The following is a 12,099-nucleotide window of genomic DNA, read 5'->3' as shown; positions in this document are numbered from 1 at the left end:
CTTTTTGGCCTTGCATGCTGAAGCTAAAGGAGGTATACTCCCTGCTGACTGCATGCTCTTTTCCACCAGATAAAGAGCCGATTCCTCACTACAATCTAAAACAGGATCCTGGCAGTAGCTGATCCACCAGTGTGTCTTTAATGCTGCCACCTGTCAGCCTAAGCATAAAGTGACAGAAACTTTCCCTTGATCATTTTGTTTGTACTTACACTCGCCATCATGTACCCCATGTGAGGTGCTCCTCCTCCATAGTAATCTGGCTGACCTACAAACCAACCAATGTACCCTCTGCTTTTTTGGCTCTGTCACTTTAACAGTCCCATCCAAAAAGTGTGGTTTCTGGGGTTTCGGTTTGGGTGGGAAGCACTCATGGTCTTCCACTGCCTTTGCTTCATCCATTACCAAATCAAAGGCAGAGACAGAGGCAGAGACAGATCTTGACCTCCTATTGCGACCCCTTTATGCAGCAGAGACAGTGACCACTTGGTTAGCCCAGGGTTTGATGCATGACCCTCATTAGCCTTTCCTGACAACAGATGCATCACCAGGTATGCCACAGCTATGCCTCCTGATATGCCATAGGTGACCAGATGGGAAGGATATACATTCAAAGCATGAATTGCTAACTTCCAGTTATTTCCAATCTCTTTTATAGTATGAGGAGATAACTGCTCCTATTTCAAAACAAAGTTATCTTAGCACTTGCACCTTCCTTACATTCAGAGAAGGAAATTGCCATCCTTCAAACCTCTAGCCCTGGAAGGTTATCTCTCTCAGTTCACTTAAGCTTCAAGCCCACCCAGAAATGCCAAATCCGTTGCCAAAGTGATAAATGTGGGTAGTGGGCAGTCAACAGCTGAGATAAAAAAGTCCATCCTCTAACAGACAAGCTTTACTGGAACATACACAACTATGCAGAGCTCAGCAGTGATATGCAGCCTCTGTTAATAAAATCTCACCAGTCTGTTGGCCAGATGTCCTGTGAGTCTTGAGAATCTGGAGATGGTCTACAGCAGAGATCATGCAGATTCAACTCCTTTAAGTTCAAAGCTTTCACAAGTTCAAAGCATTCACAAGTTCTCTGTTCTGGTCACCTTTTATAATTTTTTTCCAGTTCTTTGTTTAAAGTTAGTAATGCCTCCGCTTACCTCAGCAGTCACTTTTCCTCCCTCAGCTGTTGCATTCCTTTCTTTATCTTTCCAAGGAGGCTTTCTTTGGCTTTCCTGATCTCCTTCTGTTTTGCTTAGGGAGCCTTAGATAATGCAATGGCAACAACTACTCTTCTTCATTAGGAGAGGGGGAGGAAGGTTCAACCATAAATTATGTTAGCTGTTGCTTATGCTGGCTACAGGCTACTTGGCCTACAGCCTACTGACTTAAAATAAATTATAGACTAATTTAAATTTAGCTTTTTATTGTTTAAATCTAGTCACACTAACTCATCACCAATAATTCTTTACTTCATCAGTACTTCAATAGATATCAATAGCTTTTAAAATCCAAGCAAATTGTGGCTATGAATTCTGTTTATCTGTTTTTCTGACGAAGTATTTAAAGGATTCCTGCTCTACAGATGCAAGATTTTCCTTTACATAAGCATCATTCATGTTCTGTAATATTATGTCATCTGGATGCTTTATAACTATTTCTAGCTAGCATTTCATCCAGTTACTCTAATATAAGTTTTATTGACTTTCCTAGATCATCCCCAAATTTGCTACTATTCTCTTCTTTGAGTGGTGGTTTTAAACAGTGGCAGTTTCAATCCGAGTTATGTGTCAGTGCTGAAAGCTTTAACCAATATCCTCATTACTGGGTTTCTCTGCAGTTCCTGGGTGTTCTCTCACACAGTCCTGGAGTTTTTTTACTTCTTCCTTTGAAAAATTGTTCCCTGACAGTATTCCATCTTTATTTGACACAAGTAACATCAATGTAGTGAACTAACTCCCTGACATCTTCTGAAGGGAGGACCTATACAAAGAAATTATTCGGGTTTTTGGCAGCCTGTTCATGTCATAACCATTTGTTTAATTCTTCGAAAGCTGATAAAAGCCATCACTTCCTTTATAGGTTTGCAGTTCCTAATATACTTAAAGGTTTCTTGTTGTTTGTGCTAATGTCTCTCTAGAGTGATTCACCATATCCCATTTAATTAGGGAAGAGAAATGAGTCTTTAATAAGTATGTACTCCAGACAACACAAGGAAACAATTCAAATATGTAAACACGTGTTCAAAAACATGGAGAACAAGAACATGACTAGGAACAGCCAGCATGGATTTACCACAGGCAAGTTCTGCCTGACTAATGTGATAGCTTTCTATGATGAAATGATTGGCACTCTGGGCAAGGAGAAAGCAGTAAGATAACTTACACGTTGACTTTAGCAAGGCCTTTGTCATGGTCTTCTATGGCCAAGTTGGTGAGATATTGGCTGGATAAGTGGATGATGGACAGAAAATTGTCTGGACTGCCAGGCTCAAAGGGTTGTGATCAGTGGCACAAAGCCCAACCAGCAGCTGGTTACTAGTGGCATCCTTCAGGGATCGATACTGGGGCCAATACTGTTTGACGTGTTTATTAAAGACCTAGAAGACACTCTCAGTAAATTCACAGATAAGATCAAACTGAGTGGAGCGGTTGATGTGCTGCAGGTAGAGCTGCTATGCAGAGAGACTTTGACAGGTTTGAGAAAAGGGCTGGCAGATATTTTATGAAGTTCAAAGAAACCAAATGACAAATCTTCCAACAGAGATGAAACAATCCCATGCAACAGCACAAGCTGAGAAAAAACTGGAAAAAAAGCAGCTTTGCCAAAAAGGACCTAGGTGTCTTGGTGAGCAGTACATTGACCACCATCAGCAGCATGATCTTGCAGCAAAGAAGACCAACTCATGCTAGTCTGTTCCAGCAGGAGTGTAGCCAGGAGGTTGAATCAAGCGATTCTTCCTCTGTTTGGCACTAGTGAGATCACATCTGAAGGACTGAGTCCAGTAGGTGTTCCCAGTAAAAAACATGGACTTACTGCAGCAAGGCCAGTGAAGGGCCATATATATGGTCACAGCTGGAGCACAAGACGTATGAGAAACCTGGCTTTGTTCTACCTAGAGAAAAGAAGGGTCAGTGGGGCATCTTACTGCTATCTTCAGCTACTTGATGGGAGGATACAGAGGTGAATGGTGATGCAACCAGAGGCAACAGACACAAGCTGGAACATGCAAAATTCCCATTACAGATTAGGAAAACCTTTTCCATTACAAGGGCAGTTAAACACTGGACCAGGTTGTCCTGAGAGGTTACGGATCCTCCATCTTTGGAGTTGTTCAAGACTTGACTGGATGTGGTCCTGAGTAACTTGAGCTAATTGGACCTCCTTCAAGCCTTCATGCCAACCTCCATCTGTAAATATTACATATCCACCCTGGTAAGTCCCAGGCTGTTTCCACTTTCTCTGACATCTTACTTTGCAGTCCAAAGCTCCCAAATGACTCCCATTCCTGTAACATGAAATCTTTTGCAGTGGCAGCTGTGCTGGAAAGGAACTGGAAGGGCTGGGATGCTTATAAGATTCAATAGCTTCTGAGAAGCAGGTGACTTCTCTGAGTCAGAAGCTGAGTGCTTCTGAGCAACAGTTTGTTATATATAGTCCCTATATATATTGTTCCTAAACTAAAGATGACTCAGTTATGTCTTCTCCAAAGCAACCATATCTCCTAGCTGGTATTTATGCTTAGCCTGCATCCTCTCCCATTGCCAGTGATCGGTAGCAGGAGGGTAGTGGGATAGTGACATAGTTTTAGGAGTTCTCCTTCCCACAGTTCAGATCTCATTCAGATCTCCTCTGGTCTTCTGAAATTTTCTCTTCAGGCACCCCAGCATGATTCCTGAGTTACTCTGAATTTCCACTTTGGCAACTGAGAACAACACTGACTCTTGTATTGCATCCATTCTCCCTCTGTTTTTATGGTCACTTTTGAGAGGAGACAGAGACACCAGGTAGCTCCCGATATTTACACAAGTTGTTTCCCCCCCCCCCCAGAATAAATTATATTAATAAAAATCCTGTTAACTCAGCTACAATTCTGAAGGGAAAAAAGTAGATTTCCCTTTTATACTAATTTTTATACATTATCCACAAACAAAAAAATAGCTGTCCACTTTCTCAATGGTCCCTTTAAAGTTGGCATTACAATTAGAAGATCAATTGTCTCCTGACATAAAGAAGGGACAGATATCCAAACAGAGTAAACAAGTAGTTTTCTCTGCAGTGGACCCCCTACTGATTTATATATCTCAAGGGGAAAACCTTCCGTGGGGATTCTTTCATGTCTTTTAAGGACAGTAGCCTCCCCTTTGGTGAGGTCCCCAAGAGGGTTTCTTTCCTCTAGAAGGATTTCTATTTTTTTACAGAAGGTATAAGAATATAGTGACTGTAAGACTTCTATCCCTTTATTAAATTTGGTAGAAATCAGTCACTAGATTGAAAAATTAATTGGGCAGACAAGCATTAAGACAGTAAGGCACATGTATTCACATGCCTTCACAAACATAATACACACACAGGCACACACACCCATATATGCCTGTTACTACATAAGTCTCATTTCCTTAAGCAAGTAAAATAAAAATACCTTCACAGAAACACGCAAAAAAAGTCCAATGAATAACACTCATCCTCTGCGCTTTCATTAGAGAAGATTATTTTCAACAAAACAATAATTTAGGAGCAATTACTAATATTTCATATGAGCAGACTACCCACCGCCTACTAACAGAGACTGCACACAACTATGCTATAAAACTCCAGGAAACAAGAAGAAGAAAAGCAAGGTAAATCACCACCTTTTATTTATGTTATTCATACTCTTCCAATTATGAAAATCCATTTAAGGGATGACGATCCCAGCAGGATTACAAAGGGTCTGTGTCAGCACTTCCAGCTGTTCCAGCCCTCCCCAACAAACACATGCAGTCGCTGCTCTCAATTACTCAACATTCACTGCAATCACCCCCACTTCCAGCTCCCCACCTAGCTGGAGAGGACTCCAGGCAGTAATATTCTCCTCCGCCCTCATGACCTAGGACAATATGGGATAGGCCACAGCACCACCTGTGCCTGCTATCAAACTCATACTTCTAGCTGTGCATGCGAGGCAAGCATTAAAAATAGTTGGCAACATGGACAGCTCTAAGTCAAAAATTCATGGGGGGCTCTTTAAGCTTGCTCGGCTGTGTTTTCACTCAGTAATTTCCAATCTTTTCTGTGCCTGTGCAAATAAGCAGCCCATCATGCCCAGCCACCACCACATCTTCCCCACTGCCTGCTCGCTGCCCTGACCTTTTTGCTGCTGGTACCTTGGGACGATCCGCCTCAGTCAGTGGAGACCGTGGGTGGTGACATCTATACGAACCAGACCTACTGCTGGCACCGGTCTGAAAGGTTAGCTTCTGTGTGTAAAATTAAAAAAGCTGAAGGTCTTGAAGCACGTTTCAGCAGTAAAACTTAAACTGATGTAAAAACTGATACGGGGGAATCACTGCAAACATCTATTGCAAACGCTGTCATATCCACTTAAACCTAGCTTGCATCTTCTTGGTTTGTACCAATATCTGTCAATCCAAACCAAAATTCAGTAAATATAAAAGGATATTTGCAGATAGATTTCCACAGATTTATCTAACAGCGTGACTTAAAATTGGCTTGGTTAAACTCATGTAGGTTTTGAGGCTAGAACAGGCATAAATTGCTAGTATGATCTTTCCGACTGCCAGAGTAGAAAAATTATATATTCTAAAGAATACTAATCATCTAAAAGAATTCTAAAATTATTCTAAGTGAAAATTATCATCTCTTTGGGAGATGAAAGTTATAGAGGCAAGCTTCATTAAAATGCATAATTAGGTACAGGAAATACAAAAGACTGATCATAAAGCAGCACAAACTAAAGCCCTGAACTACTGAAGGTATTCCTGAAGGATTATCCCAGATCCTTAAAAAGGTGATTTGGATTTGATCAAGAGATTTTAAAACCGTGAAGAAAATGAGCAAAATTTAGGCTGTAGTTATGCCAATGGGAGCTTGGTAACTTAAGTGTTGTAAGAACTTTGTTCTACATTTATAATATACAGTGAAATTTGCACATTGGCATTCAGGATGAAAGCAGTACATATGCAACTTTAATTTATACTTATCCGCTTTTCTGTACTTTCATAGCATGAAGGGTGTTCTTCCTCCAACCATCCATCAGCTCCCTCCTACTCAAGTCACCACCGAAAGTTCAATTCCATTATTTTTCGTTTGAGAAGTCTAGGGCAAGAGAGGTAACGAAAAGAAGCTGCACTGCTGTATTTGTACTTCAGTGCAGAGCCATGTCATGTTGCCATGTTATTATCCTTCTCTTTCTTCTCGTGCATTCCCTGTTATCCAGCTTTCTAGCATGTGATGGACATCTTGTGTCATCATGAATACAGCTCTTAGGACAAGGACATGTTCTTGTTTTGCAAGGTGCATGCCATATCCTAAATGCTTACAAAAATATGAATGATAATATTGTACAGCCATACCTGGCTACCTTATCTTAAATCCTTATCACCTTTGGGCAACAGTGTAAGTCTGGGAAGTTAGCAGGAAGCTTAGTGAGTAAAATGACTGATAATTAAAATAGCAATTTCTGTAAGTTTTTCAGAAATTAATTAGACTGACACACAACACTTTGTCTGCCAGCCACTTAAAATAAGTCCAGTCATTAGTTAAGCTGTTTACAAAGTCGTAACTTCACCCTGTGTTCAGCTAAAAACATCTTTGACCATCAGGCTAAGACAAAGCCTGCTGAAGTTAGTTCAGACAACAGCAGTTCCAGAAGAGAGACTGCAATTAAAGGAGCAGATATAATTTCCCAGGCTAAATAAAATACTAGAGAGATACTTGGGACAGGTTAGGATACAACCATTTGTTATTCATAACAGATTAGTATTTATTTCCATCTGCAGTTTTTTCCTACTAGAATAACAGTGGTGCAGTTAAACAGAGCATGGTCTGTAGACAGTTCAACCAATCCTGTAGGTTTTTTCACTGGTGATATCACTGCCTATTACATTTTGTGGGTTTTAGAATCATTTTTATAAAACTTCTATTTGATTAGTTTGACCTTATTCATTTCATCTCCCAGATTAACTTCTGCAGGACAGGTCAGTAAGGAAAGGTTTCTTTTAAACAGCTAAAAGTCAAGCCTTTGTTGTCGTCTGCATCACAGAAGTAAAAGTCGCTGTGTAACTCTTAGAGTCCCCAGTACTGGGTGGAGAGCAATATGGGTCGGATCCTACCCCAGGTTATCCACAGGGTACTCTTCCCTTGAGGCTGTGGTGTAGATGCCAGGAGCCAGGAGGCTCTGCACATATCCACAGCAAGCTTGCTGAAATAAGAAGGTGAGAACTGGTTGATTAAGCCTTCTGTTTAAACACTTTTACAGGTCTGTCCTGCAAGATCTCCACACTCCTACATCCCCATCAACTGAAAAGGAACTTCTTTCTTTGTAACACAGACCTCAAAAAGACGTTCAGACTTCAGCATGTGACATCGTCTTCTCTGCACCACCTCGGTAACACAGCAGCTTTTTACTTTCCCTGGGCTGACATATACATATCCTACTCCAAAGTAGGCTTCTGTAAGTGGCATTTTGCCATCAGCTTCTGACAGCCCAACTCACCCACACGCACCCACAGCTGGGGCCGAGGTCACGACCAGGTAGGACTGCGGCAGCAGTCAGTGGTCCTGGCACTCACGGTTTTCTCATAAAATGTTGCACTCTCTCTGCCACAGCCCGTAAACTCTCGCAAAACACACGCACACCTGCGCCGAGCTCTAAAAGTACACGTTTGGATGTTACGGGACTGCCTCTTCACAGTGTGTTACACTGGATAGAGAGATGCTGTATTTGATTTAAATATTTTTTCCTTATCCTCAGCCAAGAGACACTTTCTCCCTTTTGTTTAATATTCTGTCTTAATGAGACTATTTCTATTTTACACTAAAAGTGAGCAATTCCATCCTGCTGCAGAGTTGTCCTTTTCTTTTACATACATATATTAGGTCTAATTTGCAAGTATATATAAAAATTCCTTGGGGATGAAAATCAGTCTTATCTTAAACTACACAGTACACTCCACATATAATATTTTTCTAAGAATCGGTGTGTACTTCCCTGCTCATCATTTATTAATAGGCTTACCATCTGTATTCATCTTTAAATTCCACCAATTAATAGACTCAAGCCTGGAAACATTGTGGGTACAGCTTTCATAATGTGCAAAATCTGATAAGCAATTCATTTTACACTGAGGAATTTAACCCAATACCAAAGAGATTGTAAGAATAGATTTGTTGCAAAGACTTGAAATAAATTGATTTAGTTGGATGAGACAACTTTCACAGGCATTCATTTAAACACTAAACTTCACTAGCTGCACAGTTAACAATGTGCTACAAAGCTCTTCAACTCCCACATAAGCTGACTCACACAAGATAACAAAACTATTAGTTCTTGAAAGAACTCTATATATTTCTTTATTGTTCCAATGACTTCCCCAGTTTTGAGGGGCACAATTTCAGAAGTGTACACTATAGAGAAAGGGATGTTTGGAGATGGATGGGTGACCAGGTTATAAATCAAGGAAAAGAGTCCTGGTGACAAGTGGTTTATGTCACCATCCCGGCTGCAAAATTAATCCGAAACTCAGTAATTTATCCAGCTGCATCCATTATTTTTCCTACTAGCTAGCAGCCCGTTCCAAAGCAAGCACAATCATTGCTGTTCAGTTCCTTCTTTTCACTGCATCCCTCTCATCTCATCTTTCTTTTTTTGTTGCTGTCATTTCAAAACTTGTGCTGCATGTCCTCAGTTAAATTGCCCACACTAATCATTTGGGGGTCCAAATGTCATTTTCTATGACTCACATGTTTTCTTCTAATACTTTTTATTTCAGTTGCTTCACAGTGAAAGACTTTTTTTTTTTCCACTGGATCAATACAGACCTGTCAAGCACAAATCTGAAGTTCATGATTTGTAAATGTCAAAATTTTATCAGATATGTCTTTGTTTTCATTTTGATTTGTTTCTATTTTTATTGGTATTCTTAATGAGGGTCTATACCGTTACTTCTAGGAACATTATTTCTTTGCTTTGTGTAATACATCTGAATGTATCATTACTAAAAGCAGTGACTTGCAAAGCAGGTAACACAAATGCTGCCATGTGTTTTCCTTCTATTTTGTCTGACTTAGGTCCAAATACAGATAAGTAACAAAAACAAAGTAACAAAACTCCTGGGTGTGGAGTTTTAGACCATGTCCAAGCTCAGGCACCTTGGAGCACTTCCAGCCTCCTCAGGCTGGAATATGCGTTCCAGAAATTTGGACTTGGGCAAAGAGCAGGCACGCACAGCAACTCCTTCAGCCTGACATCCCCTGTCTTCCCTGGAGTGAAAGCCAGAATACATGAGTCAGATCTATCCGTGACCTGAACCTTCAGGGGACTAGGACTGCAGGAGTGCTGCTGTACCACATGCACCAATTAGTTTATACATAGCATTAGAAAAACAAACTCAATTATTGAACCATATGAGACAGATTAAGCCTTGTACAGGTAGCTCAGTGAGAAAGTCAGGAACACCAAATAGCAGAACAAAACAGAAACGCTTGTAAGAGAAAGCCTGCTGTTTTCGTGAAAGGCAGGACAAAGAGCTGTAGATCTCAAGTAGAGGTTTGTGGAAAACCATCAGAGAGAGGACTGGGAAGGGGGCTTCACAAAAGAGCTGGGCAGAGTAACCCCGGTGGCACCTGATGAGAAGCAGGTGCAGAAATTCCTTAATGAGCCAGTCAGGTACAGAAAGAGCTGATGGTATGTCTGAAATGTGAAAAGAAGGAAGGGATCAAAGAAAGAGAAGATTGAGTTTGGATTAAGATTAAATTTGAACTGAGACTGTAATGTGAATTGCTCAAGTCTGGACGTGGTTATGGGGAAATTGCAGAAGGGAAGGGAGGGTATGCAGCAGGGTTTTGGATCCATCCTGTCATCAAGAATGGGAATTCTTGGATCAGTCTTGAAAAGGATGAAGAGAAACAAACAAAACTCTGTGCTGATCTGTACACTGATATGTAGAAATAAGATTAACTGCAACTACCACTTGATCTATTGATTAGATGCCACCAGATGATGAACTGCGAGCTAATGGCAAGCGATTACCCAATTCAGTCTAGGAGCAGTGGAGTAAATCAATACATAGCAGATATCCGATGTTTTTTGCTGGTTTTTGGGGGAGGAAAACCTGCAAGTTGCTACATTCTTTTAGGTATGTACAATACAGATATACACCTCAGGAACTACATTTTGCTCTTAGATTTCATGGGACAATTAAATGCTTTTTCTCTGCTGACTTCAGTGGACTGACTGGACCATCGTTACAACAGCCTTAATCCCAGAAGTATCAGCAGCTTCATTGTTCAAGCTACACAATGGATTTCTGCCTGAGAGGTGAAAAGAGGAAAGTCTGTACAGGGGATGCAGATAATACCTGGAACTTTTCCATCACTGGAACAGCCAGCTTAAGTCAACTGTGGAATTCTCACTAAAATTCTGGAGCATGTGGCTTTCATCCTGTCCCTTATGCAGAGATTAGACCTTGCTGCCCTTTAAACTTAATGAATTTTGACAATGTTTATGACATTATTTCTAGAAGGTGGAAGAAGAATATTTTTGCAATTGTCACTTTGAATATTTGGAGAGTTATAGCGCTCTCAAGTTGAAAACCCAAATTGTAGAATCAGCAATATCAGTGACCAGATGTCATATACTTCAGTGCTGGGAATAAGTATGATATTATTGTCTCTCCAGATTTAAAAACTCACTGAGATGACAAATATAAAAAGGAAGACATTGGTTCAAAATACTATGGCTTCAAATTAACATATTTCATTGCAATAAACAATGGAAAAACATGGGCATACTGTAGCAAAGCCAGTGAAGGGCCATCAATACGGTCAGGGCCGGAGCACAAGATGTATGAGGAGAGGATGAGAAACCTGGGCTCAGCGGACATCTTACTGTTATCTTCAGCTACCTGATGGAAGGGTACAGAGAAGATGGAGCCACTCTTCTTAGAGGTGAAAGATGGTGTGACCAGAGGCAACAGACACAAACTGGAATATATGAAATTCCCATTAAAGATTAGGAAAACCTCTTCCACTACAAGGGCAGTCAAACACTGGACCAGGTTGCCCCAAGAGGTTGTGGATCTTCCATCCTTGGAGTTGTTCAAAATTTGACTGGGTGTGGTCCTGAGTAACTTGATCTAATTGGACCTGATGCCCAACAAATTTGGCTGATCTGTTTTGAACCTGCTGATACTGTCTCCACACACTTCTGTAGCAAGTAAATCCAGCAGTTCTCTGCCTTCGAAGTAAAAAAAGTATTATGTTTCATCTGTTTTAAACTAGCCTCCCATTGGCTTCACCAAGCTCCCTGTATTTCTAGTACTGAGGAATTTGCTAAAAAGCAGTTCTGCATTCAGCTTATCTAACATCTCCACAGTTTCCTAAAGCTTAACCATATCCCCACAGCTTTCTTGTCTCCTGTTTGAAGAGTCTCAGCCTTTATAGCTTCTCCTCATAAGGTGACTATTCCATCCTCTTAATCACCTTAGCTGTCTTCTTTGTACCTTCTCCAACTCCACGCTGTCCTTGACATGCAGAGACCAGAACTGCATTCAGAACCCAAGATGTGGATGCTACAAGGTACTATACAGTGATAAAATAACATCCCCTGCCGTATTCTGAATATCCTTTCTGATGATTTCCAACATTTTCTCAGCTATTTTTGCTGCTGCACATCAATCCAAGAAATAAATAAATAAAATTATTGGGTTTAGTCATTAAACAAAAAAAATATTAATCCCATCATGCTATGTATTAGTCTTTCTGAGCTATACTGTGAGCTTATTGATTTGCCTCAGCCTTGATACCATCAAGTAGTGTCATGTTTTGAATAAGTTTACAAGTTCCTCATGACAATGAACATGTCTTCTTTTTTATTGTGAAGTACCTGTG

Source organism: Pygoscelis adeliae, unplaced genomic scaffold (assembly GCF_000699105.1).
Source record: "Pygoscelis adeliae isolate BGI_AS28 unplaced genomic scaffold, ASM69910v1 Scaffold145, whole genome shotgun sequence".
NCBI classification, from domain to species: domain Eukaryota; kingdom Metazoa; phylum Chordata; class Aves; order Sphenisciformes; family Spheniscidae; genus Pygoscelis; species Pygoscelis adeliae.
Note: the sequence above shows the minus strand (reverse complement) of the source record.